Source organism: Sturnira hondurensis, unplaced genomic scaffold (assembly GCF_014824575.4).
Source record: "Sturnira hondurensis isolate 20B ecotype Veracruz unplaced genomic scaffold, ASM1482457v3 Scaffold0018525, whole genome shotgun sequence".
Classification (NCBI taxonomy): Eukaryota; Metazoa; Chordata; class Mammalia; order Chiroptera; family Phyllostomidae; genus Sturnira; species Sturnira hondurensis.
Window position 1 is genome coordinate 2,618,485 of NW_028091156.1, and position 27,514 is coordinate 2,645,998.

The 27,514-nt window shown below is 52.0% G+C and overlaps 1 protein-coding gene across 2 annotated transcripts in view; it reads right to left on the reverse strand.

Moving 5' to 3' along the window:
- The window catches only part of COQ8A (coenzyme Q8A), a 37,019-nt gene extending 18,484 nt beyond the window's left edge, over window positions 1-18,535 (reverse strand). Inside the window, exon 1 of one of the 2 annotated variants that reach the window (XM_037069515.1) lies at window positions 18,417-18,535. The gene's annotated coding sequence lies outside the window, so the exon portion shown is untranslated. Of the gene's footprint in view, window positions 1-2,015; window positions 2,037-18,416 lie in introns of those variants that run through there. The other variant, XM_037069516.1, reaches the window with a different exon arrangement.
- Between the last annotated feature and the right edge of the window lie 8,979 nt (window positions 18,536-27,514).

Below are 27,514 nucleotides of genomic sequence, written 5' to 3' on the forward strand. Positions count from 1 at the left end.
CCAGGAACCCCTGAAGGAGTCAGCCCTGCTCCTGCTGAGCAGACCCTGCCTCCGTCAAACCAACAGATGCTGCTCATAAACAGCCTGTCACCCGTGAGCACACGGATTCACACGCATATTTCAGAACCACAGCCTGCACCACACTCCTTTGACAAGAGTATGTGCCTAGTGAGCTGGGGCCATACCCGAACCTCCCACCCGCTGCTCTGCTCAGGACAAAGTGCCTCCTTCACACTCTGATCAGTAACAGGTTTCGTTGGTTTGGTTTGGTTTTGCGAAGGCGCGTCTGCCCGCGAGACAGCAGGGGCAGAGAAGGGGAAATCTGCCAAAAGGAAGCATCTTTTCAGAACTTTTCTCACCTCCTAGTTCTCAGAGACAGGGTCCCCTAAATCCTACTTCTCAGGCCCAAACCCCAGCATGACTCAGGATCCAGCTACTGGAACTGGGGTGCAGACCCCACCTGGGAACCCACAAGGAGCAGGCTCCCGGCTGCAGCAGGAGGCCTTTTCGTCGTGATCTCCAACGACACCGGAAGCTCCCCAAACATGGCTAGCACACAAATTAAAAACCTTATCCTCACCAGGATTCCATCCATAAGCATCAGAGTCCTCACTTCACCCCGCTTCCTCCCGCTGGCCCTTGAACGGGCTTTCAGGGCCTGGCCTGGGAGTCACGCAGGCAGGGAGGGTTCAGGCTCCACCTACCTGGCAGGTGTGTCCCAGAGGCCTTGGTGCCCACCTGCTCTCGGGGAGGAGGGAAACCCCGAGGTGCAGGGTCAGCACGAATGGCGGCAGTGGAGGGCAAGTGATCACATTTGGGGGTGCCCACAAGGTGCCAGCACCTCCCGGGACTCTGGGCCAGCCTGCGCAGGTCCAGGACGAGCCTGCCCTTGGCCCCGGGGTGCTCCCAGCTGTGGTGCATGCATGGGCATCTACCACGGGCATGGCGAGGCAGCCAGAGGCCAACTGAGACTCTCATGCCAGGATCAGGAGGTGGCTGACCACTGGAAAAGCCTGTCTGAAGAGCCTGGACACGGGGTCCCAGCTTCACCACCCCTGCTGACCCTAAGCGTGTAATGTGCCTCTTCACCCCTTTCAGTAAGAGGGCACCTTCACTGGCTTGCCAGGCTGTCTCTTGTCCTGACATGCTAAGTGCTGTAAAGGAAGTAAATAAACATGTTGTCTTGAGAGAGAACAGAGCAGAACACATGCAGCTCGCCAGTCCCCAGGGACAGAACCGGGGAGAGATGCACCAGCGCGTCCCCGGACAGGGGAGTCCTCAAGCTCTGAGAGGTTTTCCTGTTGACCCTGCACTCTCTGACCTCCCCCAGATACTGTCTCACTCACGGTGGAGAAAAGACTCACAAGGTGCTGCCCACTCGGCCAGACACAATAAATGTGCGGCAGCAAGAAAACGAGTTGGGTTCTTCTTACAAAACAGATACAAGAGGCGATTCTGAACGGCACAAACCAAAGGAAGGCATCGCATGCTTTTCCACGTAGGACTCGCACGGGGGAACCTATTTTTCGGGGCGGGTTCCCATACACACCCCAACCCCCCTTCACAGCCAGGACTCACTATCTGTCATTTGTCTCTCCTCACAGGGGACAGCAAGCCAGAAACAGCGTGTGCATTTACTCATCCATTGTTCAGTCCCCTCTGTGGCCATGAAGTGGCACGTGGCAGACCAGCTGCCATCTCAGCAAAGCTGTGGCATCTGTCCCTCTGAAGCCAGCTGCCCTCCTCTGGCCTCTTCCCACCCCGAGCTGCCCCCCGGCCTTGGGGCGATGGCTGCTGTGGAGCCTGTAAGCAGGCTGCACAGAAAGGCCTTTAACGTGAGGGGTGTGTGAAGCCCACGGAGCAGCTTTCTCCCGAGCAGGCTTTGCCCCGTGGCATGTGGCACGCATGTCACCGCGATGTCACACGGGCATCGAGTCAGCCTGTCCAAAACGGACCTCGCCAGTCCCCCCCCCCACCCTCCCCGGGCTCCCCCAGTCCACCTGCAATGCCCTCACCTGGGCACAGCAGCTGCCCCTAAGTAGTCTCTCTGCCCCGCCCCGCCCACTCCTGTCCTGTGCTACAGGTGTCCACGCCGCTGCTACAGCAGTCGCTTCAAAGGGAAAATCCTACCAAACCACCTCCAGGTTTCTGGACCTGAGATTCCTCAGAGGCTGAAAGAACCTCCCTGCCCTAGCCCACCCCTGCCTCCCCAGCCTCATCCTGTCCGATCCACTAAGTGTGCTCCAGCTGGGCCACCCCGACTCGGCTGCAGGCCTCTGCCCCGGAACACACGGGCTTTCCTCTCCACTGAGTCTCAACTCCGACATCGCCTCTTCGGGGAAGCCCTCCCCAACACACCCCACCCCGAACCCTATCCGTGTCCCCCTAAGGCACCCTATCTTACCCCATCCTAGCAGTGACTGTGCTCCAAACCTGCTGCGTTACTGTCTTTCTCCCAGACCAAGGGGCAAGGACCACACCAGCCTTCCACGCTCTGTATCTCAGCACCTAGGACTGTGCTCGACACAGAGCAGGCAGGCAACACACTCTTAAATGAAAGGAACTCAGCTGGCCTCTCCGAGGTGGCAGAAAGCCTGCCATTTCTAGGACTGGCTCTACCTGCCTGCAGCTTTTCATCTGCACGGAAAATCAAAGGCCTCGTAGGGGCCAGGTCAGAGGCAGGGTTCTCACGCTTCAGTGGGCATGAGAATCACCCGGAGGACTTGTTAGAGCGCAGGTTCTGGGCCCCGCCCCCCATTTCTGATCCTGTAGGTCTGGTATGGGGCCTGAAAACCTGCATCGCTAACCAGTTCCCGGGGGGCCGCTGCCGCTGATGGCCCTGGGAACGGACCCTGAGAACGCTGTTATGCAGGAAGGGGGGAAGAGAGCACGGGGACCCACACCCGAGGCCAGGCAGGACACCTAACCAGAAGCCCTTTACTGACAGTTTCCGCCTGCTATCCCTCCCCAGAGGTCTGGCTTTGCCCTGAAGTAGAAACCTTCCGCCTGCCCCTTCCTTTCCCATTTCCCGTCAAGAAACTGAAAACAGACATGAAAAATGAACGAGCTTGAAGACAATGACCCACACGGCCAGCCACCAAGGGGCCGGGAAGACAGTCACTGCCAGCATCCTTCAGAAAGGGCTGTTTGACGATCTTCAGGAGGCCTTCTGCCCACCCCCAAGTCAAGAACAATCTTTTGGGGGGCATGAACATTCTGCATTTTTAGCCTGCACAGGCCCTGAGAAGTTCCTTTGCATGCTTGAAATTTTTCTTTACCCTTAGAAAAAAAGAAACACCAGCTGACAGTTTCCTTCAGGGACTCAAGAACGTATGTGTTAAGGAAAAGATGTAGACATCTGGACCGATCCATAAACCTCTATAGACGTGCTCTTCACCTTGGCCTCTGAAAATCACTCAAACATCCCAGGCAACTCCCCGGCTCTTATCTAGTGAGGTCTGGCCTCCAGGGCTCTGTCAGCAAGTTCAGAAATATCCAAATACACTATCAATTTTCAAAGGCAACTGGGGACACAAAAAAGAACCCAGGGAAAGAGACAGAAAAACACCACCCAGGGTTCCCATCCATCATTCCCAGCCCAGGCCTAGTGAGTCAAGCCTGCACAACGGGAGCCGGCCCACCAGAGTCACCCATCCCCCACAGCCACGAGTCCCCGCCGCCGGAATGCCCCAAACCAGCCTGCCTACAGGAAGTCCTCCTTCCCCTTCTGCTCCCCAGGCCACCCTGCCTGATAGTTATCCAAGAACCCTGACAAAATCCGTTAAACTGTATTTCCTTCTAAAAAGGATGTTTGATAATTAGTGACGAGAACGTAAATCACAACACTGTCTAAGATGATGTAAATAATGGCACACCCATGGGGTCAAATACTATGTGGCCATTTAAAATGACACCGTGAAAATGTTTACTGACAAATAGGAAGGTGCATTATATATTCCCATGTGGGAAAAAAGCAGATTACAAAACAGTGTCATCCTTCCTTTTGGAGTAGGCGGGGAGGGAGCGGGGAGGAAGAAGAGGGTGGTGGATAGAGTGTGCCAGACTGTCAGCGGCTTTCTCTGGGTGGTGGTCATGGGACAACCTTTTTACTTTCTTCACTTTCTTTATTTCTGTTTTCTAAAATTTTCTACAAAGAATATGCACTACTTACTAATAGAAAATACCTAAAATAATCTTGACTATTCGTGTTAAAATAAAAAAAAACACAAGCAGACACACGTGTGTGTAATTTTAAGAAACTATTCTACACCCTAAGTATCTGCGCCAGGAGGAATGGGCAGAGGGTTAGAGAGCGAATCAGAATGCTATAAATGATGCCTCTCCGCACCCTCGCCTGGCCACCGCACACCAGTAGAAGACGACTGTCCCCAGCAGGCTACCAGGCAATGGAACACGGCCCCTTGCTCTGGGGGAAAGAGCTCAACTCCTCGTCTCAGAAAGCAGTGGGAAAACCACCCGGCACAGGCGGTGGCAGGTCCAGGTCCAGTGCTGGCCCCTGTGTCAAAGGACAAGTAATTAATGGGTAATCTACCCCCAGCCAAGAAAAATGCGGGCCCAAACCTTTAAAAATGCGACAAGGACAAGGACAAGTAATTAATGGGTAATCTACCCCCAGCCAAGAAAAATGCGGGCCCAAACCTTTAAAAATGCGGGCTCATTATTCGTTAAGAATAATGTAGTAAGTCAGCGACCACATTCTTCTGCACCGAAAGTTAAGACACGTACTGTGACTGGTGCCCTTCCAGGTCAGAGTCAGCGACCCAGGACCACCCATCGGGTCCAGCCCTGCTGCCTGTGTTTGCAAACCAGTATCTGCTGGAACACAAACCTGCTCATTCATTTATGTATTGTCTATATTGCATTTATTTACATATGTATTGTCTATGGTTGTTTGGGGTTAGTTATTTTTTTTTTTACTGTAACAGATGAGTTGAATATCTGCAAAAAAGACCTAGAAAATCCACACAGCCTAAAATACTCACTATCTGGCCTTTTACAGAAGAAAGTCTGTTGACCCTATTCTAGGACAACAGAGAGAAATGCAACCAGAGCTGCCCCAGGAAGTCTGGAAGGCCACCAGGGTTGTATTGGGACAGCCCAGCAAGGCGGGGACCCCGTGACAGCTCTGCCCTCATCCCCAGACGGGCCCACCTCACCAGACACAGAGCTACCTACCCCCCGAGACTCCCATACCGGAGCCCGACAAGGAGAGGGCCCTGTGGTGTCCACCATTTACTCCATCGCCCAGCTCAGGGTGGCCCCTAAATGCTGCCCAGGAAGGGGTCAGATCTGGGGGCCACAGGGGGCGCCGACTTCCTTTACATCTCCACTTCCTCCTGCTGTTTCAGGAAGCTCAGGGCCATTCCCTTGCCTCACTCTAAACGGACAAATGCCACTGTCATGGGTCCATACGCCCACCCACCACCTCACCGGTCCTTCATTCCTGCACTTCCACTGTGTCACTAACAAGAGTCCCCGGCCACAGCGGCACCAGGAGTGTGCAGTCCCCACAACTCAGGTTTGGCGCAGAGGCACAGGCGGACAGGGCCCTACCTTGCTGCCTCTACCATTACGTCCCACACAGGGCCCCTGCTGCGGGGTGCAGAGGCCTCCGGGTGGGCCACACGGCTCGCCTGTCTGCCCTGGTCCACATACGGACCCCGCATGGGTCTGAAATAAAGCCTGTGGATGACCCAGTGGAGTCCTGCCTTATAAGGGAAGAAGTTAGTTTCTGGGACTCAAGATGTCTTAATAGGTTAACAACTTCATGTTCCCTGGGACTCAAGATGTCTTATAGGTTAACAACTTCATGTTCCCGTAAAAGCTGCTTCTGCACTACTGGATTTTTCCTTGGAACTGTTTAAAAACGACGCCGTTCTGTGCTAACAGACACAAGAGCCTGTTGGGCAGCAGGCTCTCTGACGCTCTCCCCACAGTGAATTTAACCGGTTCCCCAAATGCTTTTAGTTTGTGAGAAGTAGACCAGCATGGGGTTGGTAATAACCGTAGCAGCTATCATTTATTGTAAGTTTACTGAAACAGTCAAGATGCTCTGGGGTTAGTCCCCTGCATTCAAATCCTGACTCTGCTGCTGACCTAAGTCAGGCGATTCAATCTTATCTTTCTGCGTCAGTGTCTTCATCTGTTTTCAAAAGTAGTGGATTTTATATTCCATGTAACAGCACTACAAGTGCCTGGCACATAGTAGGTGCTCAAAACCGTAAGATGATAAGATTATTATTATGACGACCACAAAGACACTGAATGAGGTTCAGACTCGGGGAGACCAGGCAGCACGAATGGGATCTGTGTGCACAGTCCCCTGGCTCGTTCATATCCCAGCACTCAGGCCAGGCAGGGCGTCACACCCGACACCCAGGCAGGGCACCAGTGTGGCTCGTCTGTGCTGTGGAGTGAGGCATCACTGGGGAGAGGCCGTCCAGCGTGCTGGCGGCCTGCCTGAGACACTTAGAAACAAGCAACGAGCAGAACATAAATACCACTGATGTTCCTTCCCATGGCTGATGCCACACAGAGGAGAAAATAGCACGGAGGCTTTCTTCAGTGGGGCGGGAGGTTGCCCTCGACCGCCACGAGCTCTCTGTCTCCAGGGCACAGCACACTGTGCCCCCAGATTAGTCGTCCCCACATCCATTTCATCACGCTAAGCCCTTGCTAAAATGGCCCCCAGCTGCCTGCAGAAAAACACCCAAACCCTGGGCCTGAGGTTGGAGGTGCTGTGGTCGGGCCCGGGCCTCCTGTCCAGCCTCTGCTGACACCTGTGGGTGCTGTTCCACCCCACCCCACGCCCCGGCAAGCAGGCCTGCCCCCGCACACCCAGATTCCACCCAGCAGCCGTGCAGAGAGGGCAGCCCCGCCTGCGTGAGGCTGGCCCGGGGCCTGGGAGTCAGCTCTGCCTCGACCAGCCGCCAGCCTGCTCCAGACCTGCTCCTGAACCACCCTGTCACCCGCTTCCTCACCTGGAGATTACAGCGTAAATTCGTATTACATCCCCTCTAAGTAAGCAGTGGAAGTACTTGGCAATGTGTGAACATCCCGTGCACATTCGAGGACGTTATTTCTAATCAGGCCCTGACTTGACTCTCAGTTCTTAGGAATGTCAGTCTCCCCATCAGCTGATCCAAATCTCCCAGTGCTGGCCAGCTCCCACCCCCTGCTCCTCTTTGGCACGCGCGCCTCGCGCATCTTCAACCAAACTATTAGCTCCTAGCGGGAGGTTCGAGTCTCAGACACCTGACTCTTTCCTCACCTTCCACCCACAGACTGACCCTGATCGCATGAACGACACGTGTGACCTGTGCTGTCAAAAAGGAAGGTGAATGAGGACCCACCCCCCCCTTGGTGGGGAACCCTGGAGCTGAGGGATTTCTGTTAAAGTGAAATGAGAAATGTAAAGAGTTGTGTTTAAATTTGGCCAAAGCTGGCAGTGGTAGGCTGAATAATAACCACCCAGAGATGTTCACACCCTAATCCCTGGAACCTGTGATACCTTACCTTGGTTGTAAAAGGGACTTTGCAGATAGGAGTAAGTTAAAGATCTTGAGACTGCGGGGATTATTTGTAGGTACTTATGAGAGGAGGCGGGAAGGTCAGAATCAGAAGACAGGAGAGAAGCTGAGGTTGGAGGGACCCAATAGTGAGGAAGGAGCCACAGCCAAGAGATTCAGGCCGCTTCCAGAGGATGGACAATGCGAGGGGAAGGGCCCTGCCCGGGAGCCTGCAGAAAGAACTGGCCCAGCTGACACCTTGATTGTAGCCTAGGGAGACCCACTTCAGACTTCTGACCCCCAGAATTGTAAAGTAATAAACGTGTGTTCTAAGCCACTAGGCTCACGGTGATTTGTTATAGCAGCAACTGGAAAGTGATACAGGGGCTATTTTTTTTTAAGGCAAACCACTGGGTTGGGAAGGTTGGTGTTCTGGAAGCACTTCCAGGTCCCCTTTCGAAAATAACTTAGTTTGGCCCCCACCACTGCTGCTCAGACAGCACTGAGTGCCAATCAAGCGCCAGGTGCTGTGCTAGGGGCTGCAGTACCCACGGTCAGCGCGAAACGTTCTATTCTTGTGCCTGATGACAGAGCCCTGCTGGCTCTGGTCAGTGCGAACAGGCCCCGTTCTTCTACGAGCCTCTTTTCCAAGCTGAGTTCGACTTTCAAACCATTACTGGGCATTTGCTACATGCCAGGCACTGGGCACAGGCTGTACCACAGTGTCCAGGCAGGTGTCCCCACCCTGAAAACGCCATCTTCTGAGTTTTCACACTCTTCATTTCCCAAAGCATGCTCACTTCAGATCGAATGAAACTGTGCCAGTAACAAGAGCGGCTATGTTACTGTTCCCGCTGTGTGCCTGTCACTTCATGTAACTCCTAATCCTGCGACAACCCTGTGAGGTATTATTATCTCCCTTCTTTATGTGCGATTTTTAAATATACTTTATTGACCATGCTATTACAGNCAGGTGCTGTGCTAGGGGCTGCAGTACCCACGGTCAGCGCGAAACGTTCTATTCTTGTGCCTGATGACAGAGCCCTGCTGGCTCTGGTCAGTGCGAACAGGCCCCGTTCTTCTACGAGCCTCTTTTCCAAGCTGAGTTCGACTTTCAAACCATTACTGGGCATTTGCTACATGCCAGGCACTGGGCACAGGCTGTACCACAGGGTCCAGGCAGGTGTCCCCACCCTGAAAACGCCATCTTCTGAGTTTTCACACTCTTAATTTCCCAAAGCATGCTCATTTCAGATCGAATGAAACTGTGCCAGTAACAAGAGCGGCTATGTTATTGTTCCCGCTGTGTGCCTGTCACTTCATGTAACTCCTAATCCTGCGACAACCCTGTGAGGTATTATTATCTCCCTTCTTTATGTGTGATTTTTAAATATACTTTATTGACCATGCTATTACAGTTGTCCCATTTCCCCCCCTTTATTCCCCTCCACCCTGCACACCCCCTCCCACCCACATTCTCCCCCCTTTAGTTCATGTCCATGGGTCATACATGTAAGTTCTTTGGCTTCTACATTTCCCATACTATTCATAACCTCCCCCCATCTATTTTCTACCTACCATTTATGCTACTTATTCTCTGTACCTTTTCCCCCTCTCTCCCTCCCACTCACTCACTGATAACCCTCCATGTGATCTCCATTTCTGTGATTCTGTTCCTGTTCTAGTTGTTTGCTTAGTTTGTTTTTGTGTTTATTTTTTAGGTTCAGTTGTTAATAACTGTGAGTTTGTTGTCATTTTACTATTCATATTTTTATCTTCTTTTTCTTAGGTAAGTCCCTTTAACATTTCATATAATAAGGGCTGGGTGATAATGAACTCCCTTAACTTGTCTTTATATGGAAAGCACTTTATCTGCCCTTCCATTCTAAATGAAAGCTTTGCTAGATAGAGTCATCTTGGATGTAGGTCCTTGCCTTTTATGATTTCAAATATTTCTTTCCAGCTCCTTCAGGCCTGTAAGGTTTCTTTTGAGAAATCAGCTGATAGTCTAATAGGAACTCCTTTGTAGGCACCTGTCTCCTTTTCTCTTGCTGCTTTTAAGATTCTCACCTTATCTTGAATCTAAGGTAATGTAATTATGATGTGTCTTGGTGTGTGCTTCCTTGGGTCCAACTTCTTTGGGACTCTCTGAGCTTCCTGGGCGTCTATTTCCTTTGCCATATTGGGGAAGTTCTCCTTCACTATTTGTTCAAATAAGCTTTCAATTTCTTGCTCTTCCTCTTCTCCTCTGGCACTCCTATGATTCGGATGTTAGAATATTCAAAGTTGTCCCAGAGGTTCCTAAGCCTCTCCTCATTTTCTTGGGTTCTTCTTTCTTCATTCTGTTCTGATTGAATGTTTCTTCCTTCCTTCTAATCAAAACCATTGATTTGAGTCCTGGTTTCCTTCCTGTCATTGTTGGTGCCCTATACATTTTCCTTTATTTTACTTTTCATAGCCTTCATTTTTTTCTCTAATTTGTGATCATATTCAACCAATTCTGTGAGCATCCCGATTACCAATATTTTGAACTATGTATCTGATAGGTTGGCTATCTCTTCACTGCTTAGTTGTATTTTTTCCAGAGATTTGATCTGTTTTTTCATCTGGGCCTTTTTTTGGGGGGGTCTCTGTGTGCCTGTTCCGTAGTGAGGGGTGGAGCCTTAGGTGTTCACAGGCCCAGGCAAACCACGTGGCTGTGTTGTGACGCTGTATGTGAGGGAGGGGTCCTAGAGGGAACAATGGCACTTGCTCCACTCTCTGCCAGCTTTCAGTCACTTGCCCCACTGCCCACACGCACAGTGGGCCCTTCTGGTGCTGGTTCCTGGGTGGGTGAGTTCGAGTACTTTCTGGACCCTGTGGGTCTCTCCAATGGACTCTCCTGTGAGGCTGGGAGTTTCTCCTGCTGCCGCCGCAACCCCCACAGGTGTTTTCAGTCAGAGTTTTGAGGCTTTATTTCTCCTCCCTGGGGCCCTGGGTTGCATGGTCTGTCTTGCTTCCCAGTTCCTCCCAGTTTATCAGCACGTGAATGTGGGACCGCCCTGTCTGCCAGCTGCCGCCTTGCTGAGAGTCCGCTCCACCCAACTGCCTGTCTCTGCCTCTCCTACCGGTCTGGATCAGTATTTCTTCTTTAACTCCTTGGTTGTTGGACCTCCATACAGTTTGTTTTTCTGGCAGTTCTGGTTGCTTTCTGATTTTAAATTTGTTGATATCCTTCTTTTGGTTGCGTGAGCAGGCACCGTGTGTCTACCTACACCTCCATCGTGGCCAGAAGTTCTATTGTCCCCATTTTCTGATGAGATAAAACTCAGCCAGGTGAAGAAATCTCTAAGTCCCAAAGCTTTCAGGTGCTGACCTATGCCTGCCTGTCTGATGCCAGGCTCAAGTTCTTTCCTCTTACCGCCTAGGAAGCTAAGAGATAAGGAACATGCCCCCAGGTCAATAAAACATTTGTAAAATCAACACCCACTCTCCTTGACACACAGCAAGGTCTATGCCCTGAAAAGGGTGTGCGCCTGGTTGCAAAAAATTATGAGTCATAAAAGGCCTGGAGCTGGCTGGGCTCTCAAAGGCCACCTGTCCTAACTCCCTTTTCTGGAAAGCTCCTTGGCTCCCGGAGCTCCCAGAGAAAGGGGACCTCTCCTACCCCGTTCTGTATTCCCCATGGGGTCTGGCGCTGTGCCTCACCCACTCCGGGTGTTTAACACCCATGTGTGTACAGGGTGCCCCCCAGCTTACCGAGCTCTCTCATCTAGAACCCAGAACCAGAGACACAACCAGGGGTGAGGAGCACCAGGGAGCTGTGGTTCCTGTCTACGACCCCTGCGGGATGTCCTGCCCTCCGTGGGCCCTGCCCCTCCAGGCTCAGTCACAGACAGCAGCTGCAGCACCCCATTCTAACAGGTGGGAGCAGAAGAGAGACAAGTAGAGGGAGGGTGACTTTCACAGGAACAGGGCCAGGGCAGTTACGAGCCTGCTCGCACACTCAGGCACCAGGCGTGGGGGCGCCACACAGGATGAGGCACTTCTACGGCTTCCGCGGCGCCTCTCCCCCTGCTCATGAGAGGACCGAGAGGGAAGGGGGCAAAGGCGGCAGGCCTGGCCCACCAACAGTGTGCTCCACGCAGGCTTGAGCAGGAGACACAGCAGGCCTGGCCCCTGGGAAAACGGTGCCCAGCCCTTTGCTTCCCCAATGCTGGCTGTAAACGTGTTCGCGAGCAAGAGCCACACACTTTTGTTTTTGAATCTTAGAAAGATACATATTGCTCCAGCACCTGCCAAACAGTAACCACCTGTGGTCACAGGGCAGTCTGTTCTCACTTTCACCTTCCTCCGAGCCAGGATCGGTGCCAAAGAGAAAACGCCAGGCCTGACCCAGGCTCTGGACTTTAACTTAAAAGCTGTGCATGTGTGCGTGTGTGCGTGTGTGCGTGTGTGTCTATAAACAGTCCCCAGGACCTCTCATACATCCTAGCAGATGGCAGGAATGTTGCCACCAGACCCTCTAGAGTCATGTGATGAGGGCTGATGGGATGAACGACAAGGCCTGGGTTCCGGGCCCACACTGGACAGCAGCCACGTGTGTCCCCGGGCACACCAGCTCTCCTCTCTGGCCCGCATGTCCTCAACTCCTCGGGTGTGCAATGAGGTGACTGACCTAGATGACTGCCCATTCCCAGGAATTAGCACACCGCCATTTATCCCTTGAGCGCAGAAAGTTGACAGGGAGAGCACAGCCCAGGGCTGCTCTGAAAACTGGGGTTTGATGGGGGTCTAGAAAGAATAATGCTCAGAAGAATCCAAGTACTGACCCTTCTAGACAGTCTATAAAACAGCAGGTGGGGAGGGCAGAGCCTGCTTCTCCAAGGCAGAGAAGTGGAAGCCAGACAGCGACTCTCTTAGGGAGCACACCCCTGGGGAGATCCCGAGGGAGGGAGCAGAGGTCGTGACCGAGGAAGGGGCTGGCCCCTTCTCGTCCAAACAGGAGATAACCTCCCTCCTTCTCTTCCACACTCACACTCCCACTCGCTCACCTACTGGGAACAGTCGCCTCCTCGGAGGCCGGCAGAGCAGGGCCTTGAGGACACCGAAGGCAGGACACCTGCCTTTCTCTTCGAGCACCGCGCCCAGCCCGCCTGCCCCACTCGCATCGAGCAGAGGGCTGCACGCTCTGGAGCTGACCTCGTGGTTTCCCTCCAAAACAGAGGCAATCAGATAGGAGCACCCTCAGACCCTGGCCCCGCATCACACACCACCCCCAGCCTCCCCTCCCCCGTCCTAACCCCCCCCACCCTGACCACAGCCTCCTCCTCCATGAGGGCCTTGCCCCTCACCTATCTTTTCCTTTTTCTCAATTTCTCCTTCCACATCGTCCCCTACAAGCCCACAAACCTCCTCTTAGTTTTCCCACACCAAATACATGGTCCGGCACAAATAATGCCCCTCTTTTATTACAAAATCTTTTCTTACAAAATCGTAAGTGTAATTCTGGAACATAACAATACCACACTCAAGCACACCATAGGACATTTTAGGTGAAATGTTCAGGTTAAAACTACCAATTTTACACCCATATTATTACCCCACCAACCACACTCAAGCAGGCCTTACTCCTGCAGGACCCTGTACAAGAAAACTCCCGTTGGCCCCTGCCTTTCCCGCCTCCAGCCTCATCCTAGCCAACACCTCTGAGGACAGAGGGTACGTCTCCCCTTTCCTTCTCCCCCAGCACTTGCTGCCTGGCCCCACCTGTAGCCCTCGTCCCTGTGACACTCACAACAGCCACCTGAGACCACTGCAACACTGCCTCCCTCAGCACTTCCTGCGGGCCCCACATATCCCCCGAAAACCTCTGCTTGGTTCTCATGATTTATTCTCCCCCCTCCCCCCCCCCCCCCCCCCTTCCCCCCCCCCCCCCCCCCCCCCCCCCCCCCCCCCCCCCCCCCGCCCGCCCCCCCCCCCCCCGCCCCCCCCCCCGCCCCCCCCCCCCCCCCCCCCCCCCCCCCCCCCCCGCCGCGTCCTTCACCGGCCCCTCCTCCCACCCGCTGCACAGCAGGGCCCCGAGGCCTGGCCCTGACCCCCGCCCTCCCTGCATGCATCTCCACTGTCCCCTGGGCTGCGTCAGCCTCTCCAGAGGCCAACAGTGTCCCCAAGTCCATGCAGCCCTGTGCCCAGACCAGGCGGGCCATCTCAGCCACGGAACCGATTCTGGAACAAATCCAGTTTAGGCGCCCACCCCATCACCCCTCAAAGTCCTACAGGCACCCCCAGGATGGCGCCCAGGAGAATGTGGGAGGTGACGGAATGTTCTATGTCTTGACTGGGGTGGTGGTTACCTGACTGTACACATTTGCCAAACAACACAACCTCACACTAGAAAGGGAGAGTTTGCTGTAGGCAATTATATCTTAATCCAAAAGCACGGAAAAGAGTTTGACAGCCACCCCAAGCCCTACCTGTTAAAACTAACATCACCACTTCTCCCCAGACCAGCTCCTCCTCCTGCGCCTCTGTTTTCAGTAGTGACACCAACCCACCTGCCACCACCCCCAAAAAAGCTCCTCCCCACAACTAGAAATGTCAGCTGGGTGGCCGACCAGTCGCAGCCCAGAAACTCTACCTGCACAGATTTACACTCTCTTGAATCTGTGCCCTGCATTCCACCTCCTCACCCACCACCTGGGACTCAGGCCGCCCTGACTTCTCACAAAGCACCTCACTGGGCTCCCTCCTTGTCCACCCTGACCTGCCTTCAACACCCTGCACACTCGTGCTGGCCGCAGTGCCCTCCCCGCAGCAGTGCCTAGCTGGCAGGCCAGGCCTTTGCCCCTGCTTGGGCCTCAGCTCTGGAGCCTTTCTCTCCCACAGAAACCTCACTCATCCTTCAGGCTCCAGCTCCCCAGCCTCCCAGAGTAGCAGGCTGCTTCCTTGGCCCTTTTCCATCAGAAGCAGTGGCACTCCACCTGGTTTCCCACAGCTGAGAACCTGTGTAGTCAGCCTGCCCTACAACCTTGCCGTCTCCCAGGACGACAGCGCACTAACCGGGGCAGGCAGCCGCCTCCCTCTCTCTCCCAGAGCCCTCCAGGCCGCAGCTGCACTGGTGAGTGAGTAATGGGTGCTCAGGAAGCACTTTCTGGCCTGAACTAAACTGTAGGCTGAACATTACCAGGAAGGAATCTGCGCCGAGCCAGCCTGTTCCCTGACCCCACTGAGTTAAAATCACAGTCAGAAGCACAACTGGCAGCAATGCTGCTCAGAATGACCTAAATCGCTAAGGGCAGACAGATCACACAGGCTGCTTCACCCCAATTTGCTCCAGAGCCCGGCCCCCCGCTGCTCCCCTCACACCCCTTACCCTCCAGCCAGACTGCATGCACCCCTGCACCAGGCACTCACCCACCCCATCGCCTCTGTTCAAAGAGCCTGCTGCCTGGACAGTGCTACTCAGAGTGGTCCTTGGACTGGACTGTCATCCTCAAGGACAGGAATAAGCATTTAGAAACCTTTACAGCAATTTACCCTTGTCGTGAAGTTCTTCCTGGGTCTTCAAAAGCACTGGTCTGTGACGAATTGGGAAAAGACTAGAACCTGCTCCTTCACCACAGGGGATCTGGGGAGCACCATCCCCTCACCCCCACCCCCAACTCCTGCCTCTTCCTGCTGAAATCCCTCTCCTCCTCAGGAGCCCAACTCCGTGCCTTCGCCTCCGAGAAGCCTTCACAGTCTCCATCAGCTAGAAGCAGTCTGACCCAAAGCCCCTTGTCCCAACCACATGAAGGGCAGTGAGGTAGTATCTGCACACCCCTTCTGAAAACTGCCTGTGGCCAGGGACCCCAGCCCTGCTCATTTTTACATTCCCGATGCCATGTTCAGGCAGGTGTGTGGTCAAGGAGGAGTACATCACCAGATCCACAATCTCAGAGTCGGCTTCTCCTCGGGGGCAGGGTGTGGGGGGCACCAACCCTTAGAGCACAAAGGGATTTCCCAGGTTTCGGCGGCTCCCCATCTCCCTCTGCCTTCATGGGGACAGGAGGGCATGAACAAAGACAGTCAATGGCTCTCGAGACAAGAACTCAGTCGCTAGTCAACCACAACAGATTCCACAATACCCTGAAATGGCAATTGGAGGGAAAACACCATATGCACACACTAAAAATCAATCACACCCAAGCATAAAAAATAAAGAGATTTTCAGGGTCATTTTCAACTGTCAATATTCTGTGGGGCTCTGACCTCAAAACTAAGGGTATAAGGGCTCAGGAGCCTGTAATCACACCATAAACGATGTGCTCGCAAACAGACCGATGGACAGCCACTCAGGTTGGCAAAGTGCAAGAAGACGCCCCTCCTCAGATCCCACCAGCAGACCCTACCCCTCCCACAGACGGAGCAGGACCACGCACTCCCCACTCCCTCCGGCTCTCCTTTCCTGGCTGCTGTTTAGGAGGAATGCTGGAACTATTTCGAGATGCCACTGTCAGATCAAGACAACGCTCCATCTAAATATTCCTGTCTAATTCTGCACACAGCTCTTGTTTCAACGGACAAAGATAATGACACAGTGTCCATGGCTCTTGACAGAAAATTATCCTGCCAAGTTTGGGGCTTCCCAATAAGGGACTTCTCTAATCTCCTTTCTGAGAAGACAGGAGTAACCTCCCTGTCCGGATCCTTTTCTACAGACAACAGAGGCACCCAAAGGGCCCCCTAACCAACCCAGGAATGTTACGGGAAAATCCTGATACGTCCGCCACAGGATGGACAACATGAAAGGGAAACTCGTGGGAGGCACTCAGAATGCTTTTCCCCGCCCTGCGCAGTAATCACTGTTTTTCAGTTTTTGTGCACCCCATCCATTTAGGACTTTGAAGTTTGGGGCATAAGTTCTGGGTCACACTGAAGACAAACTCTGGACTCAGAATTAAAGCGTCTTTCTCGCACAGAAAGCAAAGGCTCACTGTCTTTCACACGGATGCTTTGATCAGCTATGTAAGAACTGTACAAAGTATGCACATGTCCACGCTGCACCAGTGTACTCTGGGGTAGCCTCTCTCATGCAGGGGCACGTGGTGTGTGTAAATAGACCTACACGCATGTTTGAAATTCGGCCAGACGCTACCTCCCTGCAGACGCAGGCCTGACGCCCTGCTATATCACAAGACACAAGGGATGTCTCCCCCCAAAGTGAGGATGAGTAAAACATCGCCTTGGAAGAGCCACCTGCGGATAACTGAGTTGGCCTTTCTGCCAGCATTCCGACAGCTTAAACTCGTTCGCTCAATAGTTGACAACTGCCACATGGGTATTTCATATGCATATCCCCACGGTCTTGCAAAATCCCCCAAGATAGAAACCACCAGTTTTCTGCTTCTTTTGCACTCCGGGCCCAGCCAGTCACTGCTGTGCATGCATCAGGCACAGTAAAAACTCGTGGGTCCTACCTTTCTCTTCTCTTCTACTCCCCCAGGTGTGGAGGGGTGAGGGTTCTCCTTTAAAGCCCAATCTACACGGTTTAGGGCAGGAAGATCCAACATTACCCTGTTCCCTGTTACTCATGGTAAGTCTCAGGGGGCCTCTGGAATGCCTGGGAATACTCCGGTTCAGAGTTTTACCTCAGTGGTTCTCAGCCCAGAACAATTTCTGTCCTGTAAGAGGTATTTTGGGTGGTTGTGACTAGTGAGCTAGGGACCACTGGGATCTAACAGACACAGGCAGGGATGCTGCTACATGTCCTCTAATGCACAGGTCAGCCTCCCCACAACAAAGAATCACCAGGTCCATAGTTTAAAGGATGAGAAAGCTCTGTCTTAAGTGACATACAGGGAAGTGCTCATAGCACTCGGTTCACCTTTCCTGATTTGCCTGAGGCCATGGCAAGAATTATAACAATGCTGCATCGTCTGCATGATTTGGAAGGCTGAACAAAACGCCCACAGTCATGGCCAGAGTCTTAAAGATAATGCTCCCCTGAACCACCAGCACCTCTCAGGAGCAGGGCCAGCCTCCCATGATGACCCACCCATCCACAGTGACAACTGGCAGGCTGGCATCAATGTGCACTCAAATCCCTTGGCAGCACAGTAGGCCCGCCATGCCCGGCTCTTTCTTCAGTCTTGGCCCGACTGAGCAGTGAGGGTGGGCAAGTTCCCAACCGGCTGCACATGGGTCTCTCGCCCTTCAGGAGGCTGCCAGCTCTCACCCAAATGGACACTCCAAGCATCCAGTCCTGCCCCTGAAATACTGTCCCCCCACTCCCAAGGCACATGCAAGAACTAGCCTGGGAGCGGGGCGGGGAGGCCACAGCAAGGCACGAGTTTAGGCAATTAAGCCCAAACCACTCACAAGACCCCAAAGTTTTCGAGAAGCAGGAGGAAGGAACACAAGGGCCCCTCTTCCCAACATTGCCCAAAACCCCGACCTGTGAAACCCAACAGTTGGCTCAAGTCAACAGAATCCAAGTTCTGGCACAAATAGGGAGCCAGGGGGCAGTCAGAGCCGCAGAAACAGGGCAAAGAGGTCTGGGAATGAAGAGAAATATTATCGTAAGAAAACGAGGCAGGAAACTGTCTTTGCGACTAAAAGAAGCGGCGTCTGACAGCCGGTCGCGGAGGTTGCTCGCTACCTTCAAGAACCCAAGGCTCGGCCGGCCGGGGCGCTCGGCAGGGCCCTCGTCCGCTCCCGGCGGCAGGCCCGGAGGGTTGAGGAGGGCACAGAGGTGAGCGACATCTGCAGTCCCCCCATCCCACATCCTGAGACCACGGTCAGTTAAAGTCTCGAAGGAGGAGCCGCTCTGTCTTTTGAGGACGCAAGAACAGCCCTGGTAGGTCACAGCCCAGTTCTGCCCGCAGGGAGACAGGTGCGTGAGCACCCGGTGGGCGACAGCCTTACCCCGGGGCAGGAAGCTGGGCCTCGGTCACCTTCGCGCGGCCTCCGCGATTACCCCACAGCCAGACTGACACGCGCTCGGGATCTGTTTACCAACTCGCCCGCGCCCGGAGACTTAGCGCCCGGTGCCCCGGCCGCCCCGCCCCGCGGGCTGCTCCCATTGGCTACGCAGCCGTGACTGGGCGAACGCTGTGCAGAGCAGGCGAGCGTGCTCGATCCGTGCTCTCGCCCCCGGCCAATCAGAACCGAGGGCGGAGAGAGAGCAGCCAATGGGAGGCTTCTCCAGCGCGAAGGGCCCTTCCCTTCTCTCCTCGTCCGCCCTTTCCCCTAGTTGGGGAAGCTCTGGCTTGAGGCCGGGCGGTGGGCTCCGTGGGCGCGATGGGAGCCGTGGGCTCAGTGGGTTCGCGCGCTTGGGGCCCAAGATCTGGTCTTTCCTCGGAGGCGAAGCCACGGATGAGGTTGCAATGGCCAGTGTTTTGCCGTCACCTCCTTGCGGTGCTCGCCCGGCCTCAGCGGGCCTGGAAGGGAGACGGTGGAAGGAAAGGACGGGACTCTGGTGGGCCCGACTTGAGGACCGGGCGAAGCCTGCACGGTTCGGGCCTGGATGTGTCCCCAAGGGCCCCTCCCAGTTTCACCGCTTGGCGCTTGCTGAAGGGGAAAGCGCTTAGGCATCCGGCCCCACCTACTTGTCCTTTCTCCCCTGGCTAACCGTGTTGGCTTTGTGAGGGCGCCATCCCCCAAAACGGAAGCATGTGAGCCCGAGCCATGCCGCCGGTGCCTTCAAATCGGGGTGTGGGGGTGGTGGCCCGCAAAGCGTGCAGTTCCCGACTGGGCTCAGACCACCCGAGTCGTTGGTCCTTGCCTGCTAAGTCTCCTCGCTGAGGGTACGGCCGGGAGACAGGCCAGCACCTGGAAAGAGTGGAACCGCGCGCGGCCCACTCAGTCCCGCGCCAGCTCCTTGAGGGCGCCCCCCCCCACCCCGCCCGCATCCCCGAACGTGAGAAGCCCGCTGAGACGCGGAACCACCTTGAAGGAACTGCTTCCCTCCACCAACATTTGTCCCAGATCATTCCTTTCTTTAACCAGAGAATTCGGATCCAAGCCAAGGTGTGCCTAACAATTTCCCCTCTGGTGATTCCCAAAGGCCGGTCTGCAGCTCTGTCCAAGGTTGTTATTGGAGCGTGCGGAAAAAAGGAAAAACAAGAACAATTTGGTGAGTTTTTCATAAAGCCGTACAAGCCAAAGGATTGTCCTTGCTTCTGAGACTGTTTTTTGGAATGAGCATTTAACTTTTGGGGAACTCGTTTATTTTAATATTAGAAAAGTTAAAAGCTGAAATGGGAGGAGGCAGGAGTTCATTACACAGGCATACCTCCCAGAGGTTGTGGTTGGCTTCCAGACTGAAAATTAAGCAAATGTCAAAGTAAAGCGAGCCGTACATTTTTTGTTCCTTAGGGCATATAAAAGCTATGCTTATACTGTATTGTATAAGTCTGTGTGCAATAGCATTTTGTCTAAAAATACAATGTACATGCCTTAATTAAACAGTACTTTATTTCTAAAAATGCCAACCGTCCTCTGAGATTGCAGCAATTCAGTCACATCTTCGGGTTCCTCCACTTTTAGTTCTAGTTCTCTTGCTGTTTCCCCCACGTCTGCAGTTACTCCCTGCACCGAAGTCCTGAATGTGTCTGAGTCATTCACATGGATTGGAATCAACTTCTAAACTCCTGTTAACATTGTATGCTGACCTCTTGCCATGAATCATGAATGTTCCTTTTTTTAAAAGGCCGATAATTTTTAAAGACTTTTATTTACTTATTTTTAGAGAGGGGGTAAGGGAAGAGGAAAGAGAAACATCAGTGTGTGGTTGCCTCTGGCACACCCCCTACTGGGGAGCTGGCCTGCACCCCAGGCACGTGCCATTGATGCAGGGTGTAGCCCAGAGGGGGGCCCCAAATAGGATTGGGAATGGGGTCCAGAACTCAGGGTGTCCAGGAAATATTAGAAAGATATACAGATGTCCTCACCCCGTCCCTCCACAGGTGTGAGTTGAGGGAAGGGACACATGGAGCAGGAACATGCAGAGCTGTGTTGTACAGCAACAGTTTCGCAGCTAACCTCTGGCATGGTCATCTAACATATCTATAGCCCTTAACTGGTTTCACAGATATGTCACATAGCTGTGGTCATGCTTGGAGCCCGGGAGATGGAAGTGACTTCCACCCAAGATGTAACTGGGGGGCAGCTACCCCTGGTTACGGTGCCTGCGTGAGAGCTTGGAGAGGATTGGCTCTACGACATGGGGCCACACCTTCCCAGACTCCTGATGGCAGCCCAGTAAACCTGGAATAACACAGGAATACTGGCAGGTGTAATTGATTGTGGGAGGAGTCGGAAATGGGGCTGCAGAGGAAGATTGGCGCGGGGATTTAAACCCAGACTCAGCAGCCATGTGAGGAGAGAACTATGCGGTTTTGCCAGGGTGAGGCCCACCAGCTTTGGGGTGCACTCCTTGGCCACATGGCTTAAGGAATAGGAGAAACTTTGCCTGGAAGAAAAGGGGTGAAAGGACTCTTGCTGGTGGGCCATGAGAAGGTGCCACATGGCTTTCTATTAACTGGAGATCCTGACGACAACACAGCTGATGGTGCTGGGAGCCCGAATCACGAACTTCTACTTTTCCTGAGATAAGGTACCCCAGATTAGGGCAGAGGAAGAAGGAAGGACTGTGTGCATCTGTGGGTATCCTAAAGGACTTTGATATTTTAATGAAGACATTAGGTCACTACTTTAAGTCTGTATAGCTTTAAACAAACCTTTCCTTTCCTTTTCACAAATCTCTGGCATTGAGAGACATCTTTCCTCTGGCGGCAGACAAGAGAACCTAGTGGGGGGTCCTTTCGGTAATAGTATATCGTACCCCCTTTGGTCTGTTCTGGAACAGTTTTTGGCATCCCTGGGTGGACCAATCATTGCCCGTGGCAGACCAACCCCCTCGGGTGTGAGAGAGTGAGACTTTGGAATTTTCCCAGTCTCCGAGAATTTTTCTGCACTCCTCCTGAGGGCATGAGGTGCCCAATCACGCCTGGAAAGATGAAAAGGAAATGAAACAGGGAATGGAGCATAGAAATGAAATGGTTTGGTTGAAAACTTGGTTTCTGAACACCGTTTTGGAATAATGGAGTTGTGGATAATGGTTTGGTGAGCACGCTGCTTCCGGGTTGCCCCTGTCTGCTCACTTACAGTTTCTGTGAGCCGGGGTGGAACCTGTACTCAGGTTTGGGGAGGAAGCAAACTCTAGGCTCTGTGAACCAAGCCTGCATGTGTGTTGGGGATTGGACAGCAAGCCATGGGGGTGCGCTGCCATTTTGGGTAAAATGAAGGATGAGCCACGTGAGTGCCCCACCATGGAGGACGGATCATTCATGGGCGTTGCTATCTTGGATGACGGGTCACGTGAGAGTCCCGCCACCTTGGAACTGGGCAAGGTGGTGGGCTAAGATTCTCTTCAGATTATGGCCTGTGTGTTGCTGCTGTCTGGGCACTGCACCAGTCAGGTGCTCTGTGCAACTGGTTCTGATAGGGGTGTCTCTGGTTCTGAAGGTCATGAACTGGGGTCCAAGGGTGACCATCTGATTTATAGGGTGTCTGCAAGGTCTAAGCTTCAGAGAGCTGCAAGATGTCCCTGTGAATCTAGGGACTTTTGGTGGAAGGTACCCGTAGTGCTGGGGCCTTTTGGCTGCCAGATACTGAGTTTAAGTGTAGTCCTTCCCAGTGTGGGAAAGGAGCAGGGATTAAATGTGAATGATGGTTAAATCTGGATGAGTAAAAGTACATATAAAGGTTGTGAAAGTTTTAAGCCTGGAGGAAAGGAAACCTCGACTACTTGTTTTCTGGTTTTGTGAGAAAGGAGCAAGGTTCTCCCATTAGTTTGTTTCTGATCAGAAACCCTCTGTACCTGAAGACCTAGTTAAGGTCACCTGAACACCTGTTAAGTTCACCTGAAGACCTGGAGAAGGTCACCTGTAACTGGTTGGGGAGAAGGCCTTTGCTGCTCGGGACCCAGGAAGGGTCACTCGGGGCTGATGAGTGCTTCAGCCTAAGGCAAAGGAGCGTCTCTGCCAAGAGACGGGGCCTGAAAGAGCACGTCTCTGCAAGGCACCAGTGGACGCACTGGTACAAGAGAACACCTCTCTGGAACTCTGTTTGGATTTAGCTCTGTACCTGCTCTGAAAAGGAAACTGAGGATTCCAAGGAAGGTTAAAACTTCACATTCTGTAGGAAAGTGAACAAGGAAAAGTGTAAGATATGTAAATGAAGAAGATGTATGAAAGAATATAGAGGGTTTGTGAGTGTTGCGGGTTTGTGGGAAACTGTAAAGATACATGAGAAAGTGTATTGAACCAGTGACCCTTTGGTTCTCAGGCCAGCGCTTAATCCACTGAGCTACACCAGCCATGGCATGAACTTCTTAATGGCATCTACAATGGTGAATCCTTCCCACAAGGTTTTCAGTTTGCTTGACACAGGGTTGCCCCAAACCTTCAGGTTTTTTTAAAAAGCACCGTATCTGCAAAGCCCATGAAACAACTATGCTTGCACTGCTTTAAGTGCGTGGCTTTCCCATGATGCCTTCACAAACCACTGCATGGGGAGTTCTGGACTCGGCAAGCACTGGAGGCCCCTTCCCCTACAAGATTTTCTTTTATTTTTCTTGTTTAAAGATGTTATTTATTTAGTTTTAGATAGAGGGGAGAGGGAGAAAGAGGGAGAGAAACATCACTGTGTGGTTGCCTCTCATGTGCCCCCTCCTGGGGACCTGGCTCGCGCAGCCCACACGTGTACCCTAACGGAATCAAACCCGCCACCCATTGGTTCACAGGCCAGCTCTCAACCACTGAGCCACACCAGCCAGGGCTAAAGATTATCTTATTTTTTAACACTTTTGAACATTTTAAGTGATTTTCATCTTTCTTTAGGTAATATTGATAAATTCACAGGATTTTTCAAACAAGGTTTTTAAAAAGTTAAAAAATGTATTTTAAAAAGATTTGCAGTGAAAAGTCTCTCCCTACTTCATCTCTCTCCTGCCCACTTCCCAAACCCAGTGCCCGAACACCCTCCCGCTCAAACGTAACCACTGTTACTAATTTTATCATCTCTCTTCAAAGCTTCTTTATACATATATAGGGAACTACAAACACACACTCACATTTTATAGGCATGGTTATTCCATACACTTTGTTCTGTTTTTTCATGTAAGGACATAGCTTGGAGCGCCTTTCCAAATTTGCACATAGAGTCCTCATTTTTTTTCCCAGTATTATGGCATGTGGACAAACCATAATTTACTTAACCAGTCTTCTACTGATGGTCATGAGGACTGTTTCAGTGCTTTTGCTATTTCAAACAGTGCCACGGTGAATAATCCTGTTTTGTTTCAAAATGTGATTAATTTGGGCCTAGGCAAGGCTGGGTTGGTGCCCAGAGGGAACAGTGCAAAGCCCGCAAGTGTCCTCGCTGTGCTCAGAGGGCTGACACGCGTGACTCGCTGGCTCCAAGATTTGCCACACACCCCCCAGACTCCCCGTGGGGAAGACAGACCATTTCCAGAGCAGCAGGGATGCACCACCGAAGGCCACAATTTGAGGAGGTCCCCAGAATCAGGAAACTCCAGCCCATTTCTGCTAAGAGAACGACATCGAGGAATTCCCTAGCCTTTTCAACTAAGACAAGACTAATCGCTGTAATTAGCTAACTGCACAATTAGATGTGATTAAGCACATTGTAGAAGAGGCTCAGCTCCCTACCACTGGAAACCTCCCCACTCAGCCCATCAACAATGGGTCCTTTGCTCTCTTTAGCCTGTGCTTGCCGCATGTGCCTGCCTTCTCAGTGGGGGGTTGTTTTCATTTTCAGATTAATTTCCTTGCAACATACTATAGCATATAGAAATTAGCCAAGTATGCCAAATCATTGGCTTAATTTCTCTATTTTTCAATTAAAATATAATTTATATGCAGTGAAATGCATAGATCTTAAGCATATAGTCCAGTTCATAAGCTTTTATAAATAAAATAGTTCATGTAACCAACGAATTAAGATATAGAACAATTTTTCCCCTCCCAAAAGTTCTTCATGCCCCTCTTTCCAGTCACCTCCCCCTGCCACGTTGCCTCAGGCAACTATTCTGATTCTAAATTGATTTCATCAACGAAAAATAACTGATTACATGACACAGATCGGGATGCCGCACTCTCTAAATTGAAAAGTAGTGTATAATTCATTCTCTTGTCCTAAAATTATCAGGCGTGCGGGGGAAGCCATCCCAGTTACTGAATACGTATTTTACTTTTGTTCTCCCACAGACACTCACTGTGTGCTTTTTTAAAACTTTTTTAAATTCACTTAAATTTACAAGTAGTCTCCACTTCTGGGCCCCAAACGTAGACACAAAAGCAGCAAGAATGTGCTGGAAGCTGAAAACCCCGATTTAAGCCTATCTGTGTATCAGTCTCTTGCATCGCTTCTTTCTGAGGTATCCAGAAGCAGGGTGAAGGGAACGAGGCTGTGAAGGGGACTTTAGAAAGCTACAAGGAAAAGAATTTCACATAATGAGGATGGACCAAAGGCACACGCGAGGCTCCGTGTTGCCGGTGACCAAGGAAGTTAAAAGCCAGTGTGAACTTTTGGTGAGGGTATAGGAGGGCCCAGCTCCATGGGATAAAACCAGCAATTTTCGGACGTGACTGAGCGTCCTAACCGGTGCATTGAGAATGTGGCCGTGTGTTGAGCACTGTGGTCCACATGCATGCAAAGCGTAAACACATGACCCGAATCTAGGGAGAGGGGCAGAACACGCACGTCTTCAATTTCCGGGGTGGCTCTAACATCTATTTTACAAAATTACACACTTCAGAGCTTTGGATTACAATCACCAAGACATGAAATCGATGTCTTTTGAGAATTTTTCATGGATTTTGGTATTAAAAATAATTTTGCAATTTTAACCCGAATTCTTAACATCTCACTCTAGCAACTATAATAATCATAATATTTTTCCTTTTTAAGAAATTCATATAAGACTAGCCTTAGGCGAATAAAGTTGGTTGTACACCTGAAGTTTATATTATTAATCAATTTTATCCCAGTAAATTTAATTTAAAAAATAAAGAGGTCACTAGTTTATGACCCCTTTAATAGTACTTAAAGTAATGAAGTCAGCTTTTACCTTAATGTGAACTTTGCTTTTTCAACATGTACCTCAGAAGGTGAAATGAGGTTCTAGTAAGTGGAAGGTGACATTGACTTTTTCTTGACTGGGTCTAGGCCTCCACCCTCTTCCCAACTTTGTTTCCGGGTTTTCCAACCCACTTGTTCACCAGCTTTCTTGGCAAGCGTGCCTTGAGTCTCTTCTCCAGGGACCTAGCCTCTTGGGAGCTGGGACCACATCTTGTGCTTCTTTCATAATCCAGGCCCTCCCCATGCCGTGGGAGTCCCAGAATTTCTCAAGAGCTGGTACACAGCACATGGAAATTTCTACGGCAGCTGCTCAGCCCCAGCCCCCCCAAGCCAGGACCTGGCCTCCAAGTCCTGCCAGTCCAAGGACACTGAGCCTGGCTCTGGGTCAGGCCCTGGGTCTATTTATGACTTTTTATCTCAGGGTTTGTGCCTTGGCACTTCCCCATCTCAGGAAACCTCTTCCCCCCTCACCAGTCCACACACACACACCCTTCTCTGGAAAAGAGGGGGCCAGTGGGTCAGATAAACTTTTCTTTTTTATGGACCCTGCATCTCTTTTCCTTTGGTTCATTCTCCTTGGTCTGGGTTCTACATCTTTGGATGAGAAAAAGAAAACCTTCTGACATCCAGATAAAATATCTGTATGATCACGGATGAATGTATTGTGTCTCACATGTTTCCCCTTAGTAGGGAAAATTGGTCACCCACGGGGACAGGCAGCTCTTCCTTATTCCCGCCGCACGTGGCTCTCAGCGCAGCTGGTGGAGAGAACTAGTCACTGACCATCCCAAGGCCCCGGGGGGAGCGTCTCAGGAAAGAGCCGGGCCTGTGGGGGGGCCAGAGCACGTGGTGTCCGAGAAACGGGGGAGAAGCCGCTCTGTTTCCATCTGGGCAACCTCTCTCCTCCCAGGAAGGGGGTGAGAAAAAGGGACTCAGGGCCAGGGACGCTGAAGCCTGCAGAGCTGTACCAGGACACCAGATCCTGTGGGCACATTACGTGACTCCCCAGGCCTCTGTGGTCTAAGGTGCCAAATACCTGACCTACCTACTTAATTCTTAATTTAATTTTATAATGATTGCCTTCATTATTTTTAGCACTGGCTTTATTTATTATACAATGCCGATGTCAGCTAAAGCTTCCCGAGATAAGACTGGTTCCAAACACCCATTGCACATCCTGTGAAGGTCTAACGTCCTCCCCCCCAATTTTGGCCCATTCCTGGGACGCCAGGGTGGAAGGTGGGAGGAGGCTTCCATCCCCATGGTCACCTCTGGCCTGGAGCCCTGGCAACTGCTGAGGCCTGTCCATTGGTGGACTGCCTCGTCATCTGTGTGCTGTCCCAGTCCGGAGCTGTGCCACCCGCTTCGGGGTGGTGGAGGGGACCCACACCACAAGCTCAGATGAAATATCAGATACCCATGTTCTCAAAAGTCCCTAGCCATCCCGTCCTATGAGGGCTTTTACCGGCTGGCTCCCCTCATGGAGTAAGTAGTCTAGCTTGTTCCTTTCCTCGCTTCACCTTCCCATCTCTCCTCCTAGCCCTTCCCTTTTGGATTATCTCCAGAACTCCAGATTCTCCTCCCTGTGTTCTGCAGAGTCAATGATCAGCTCAGCCGGTTCAGTCCATCAAGGTGTGGAGTTAGGGTTTTCCACTCAGCAAGATCTGTCACCTTCCTTATGAATCAGGCCGTTGTACCTGTAGTTTCTTTTCTCATTCTATTAAGACTGCAATACAGTTTTTGCTAAGTCCTTGCCAATTTCACTTCCACGTCTGAGGAAGCACAGAAAATGAAAAGGAGCCCCATTTTGGATCTCATTCTGCACAACCAAGGGAATCTGGTTTTCTGGTCAAAGT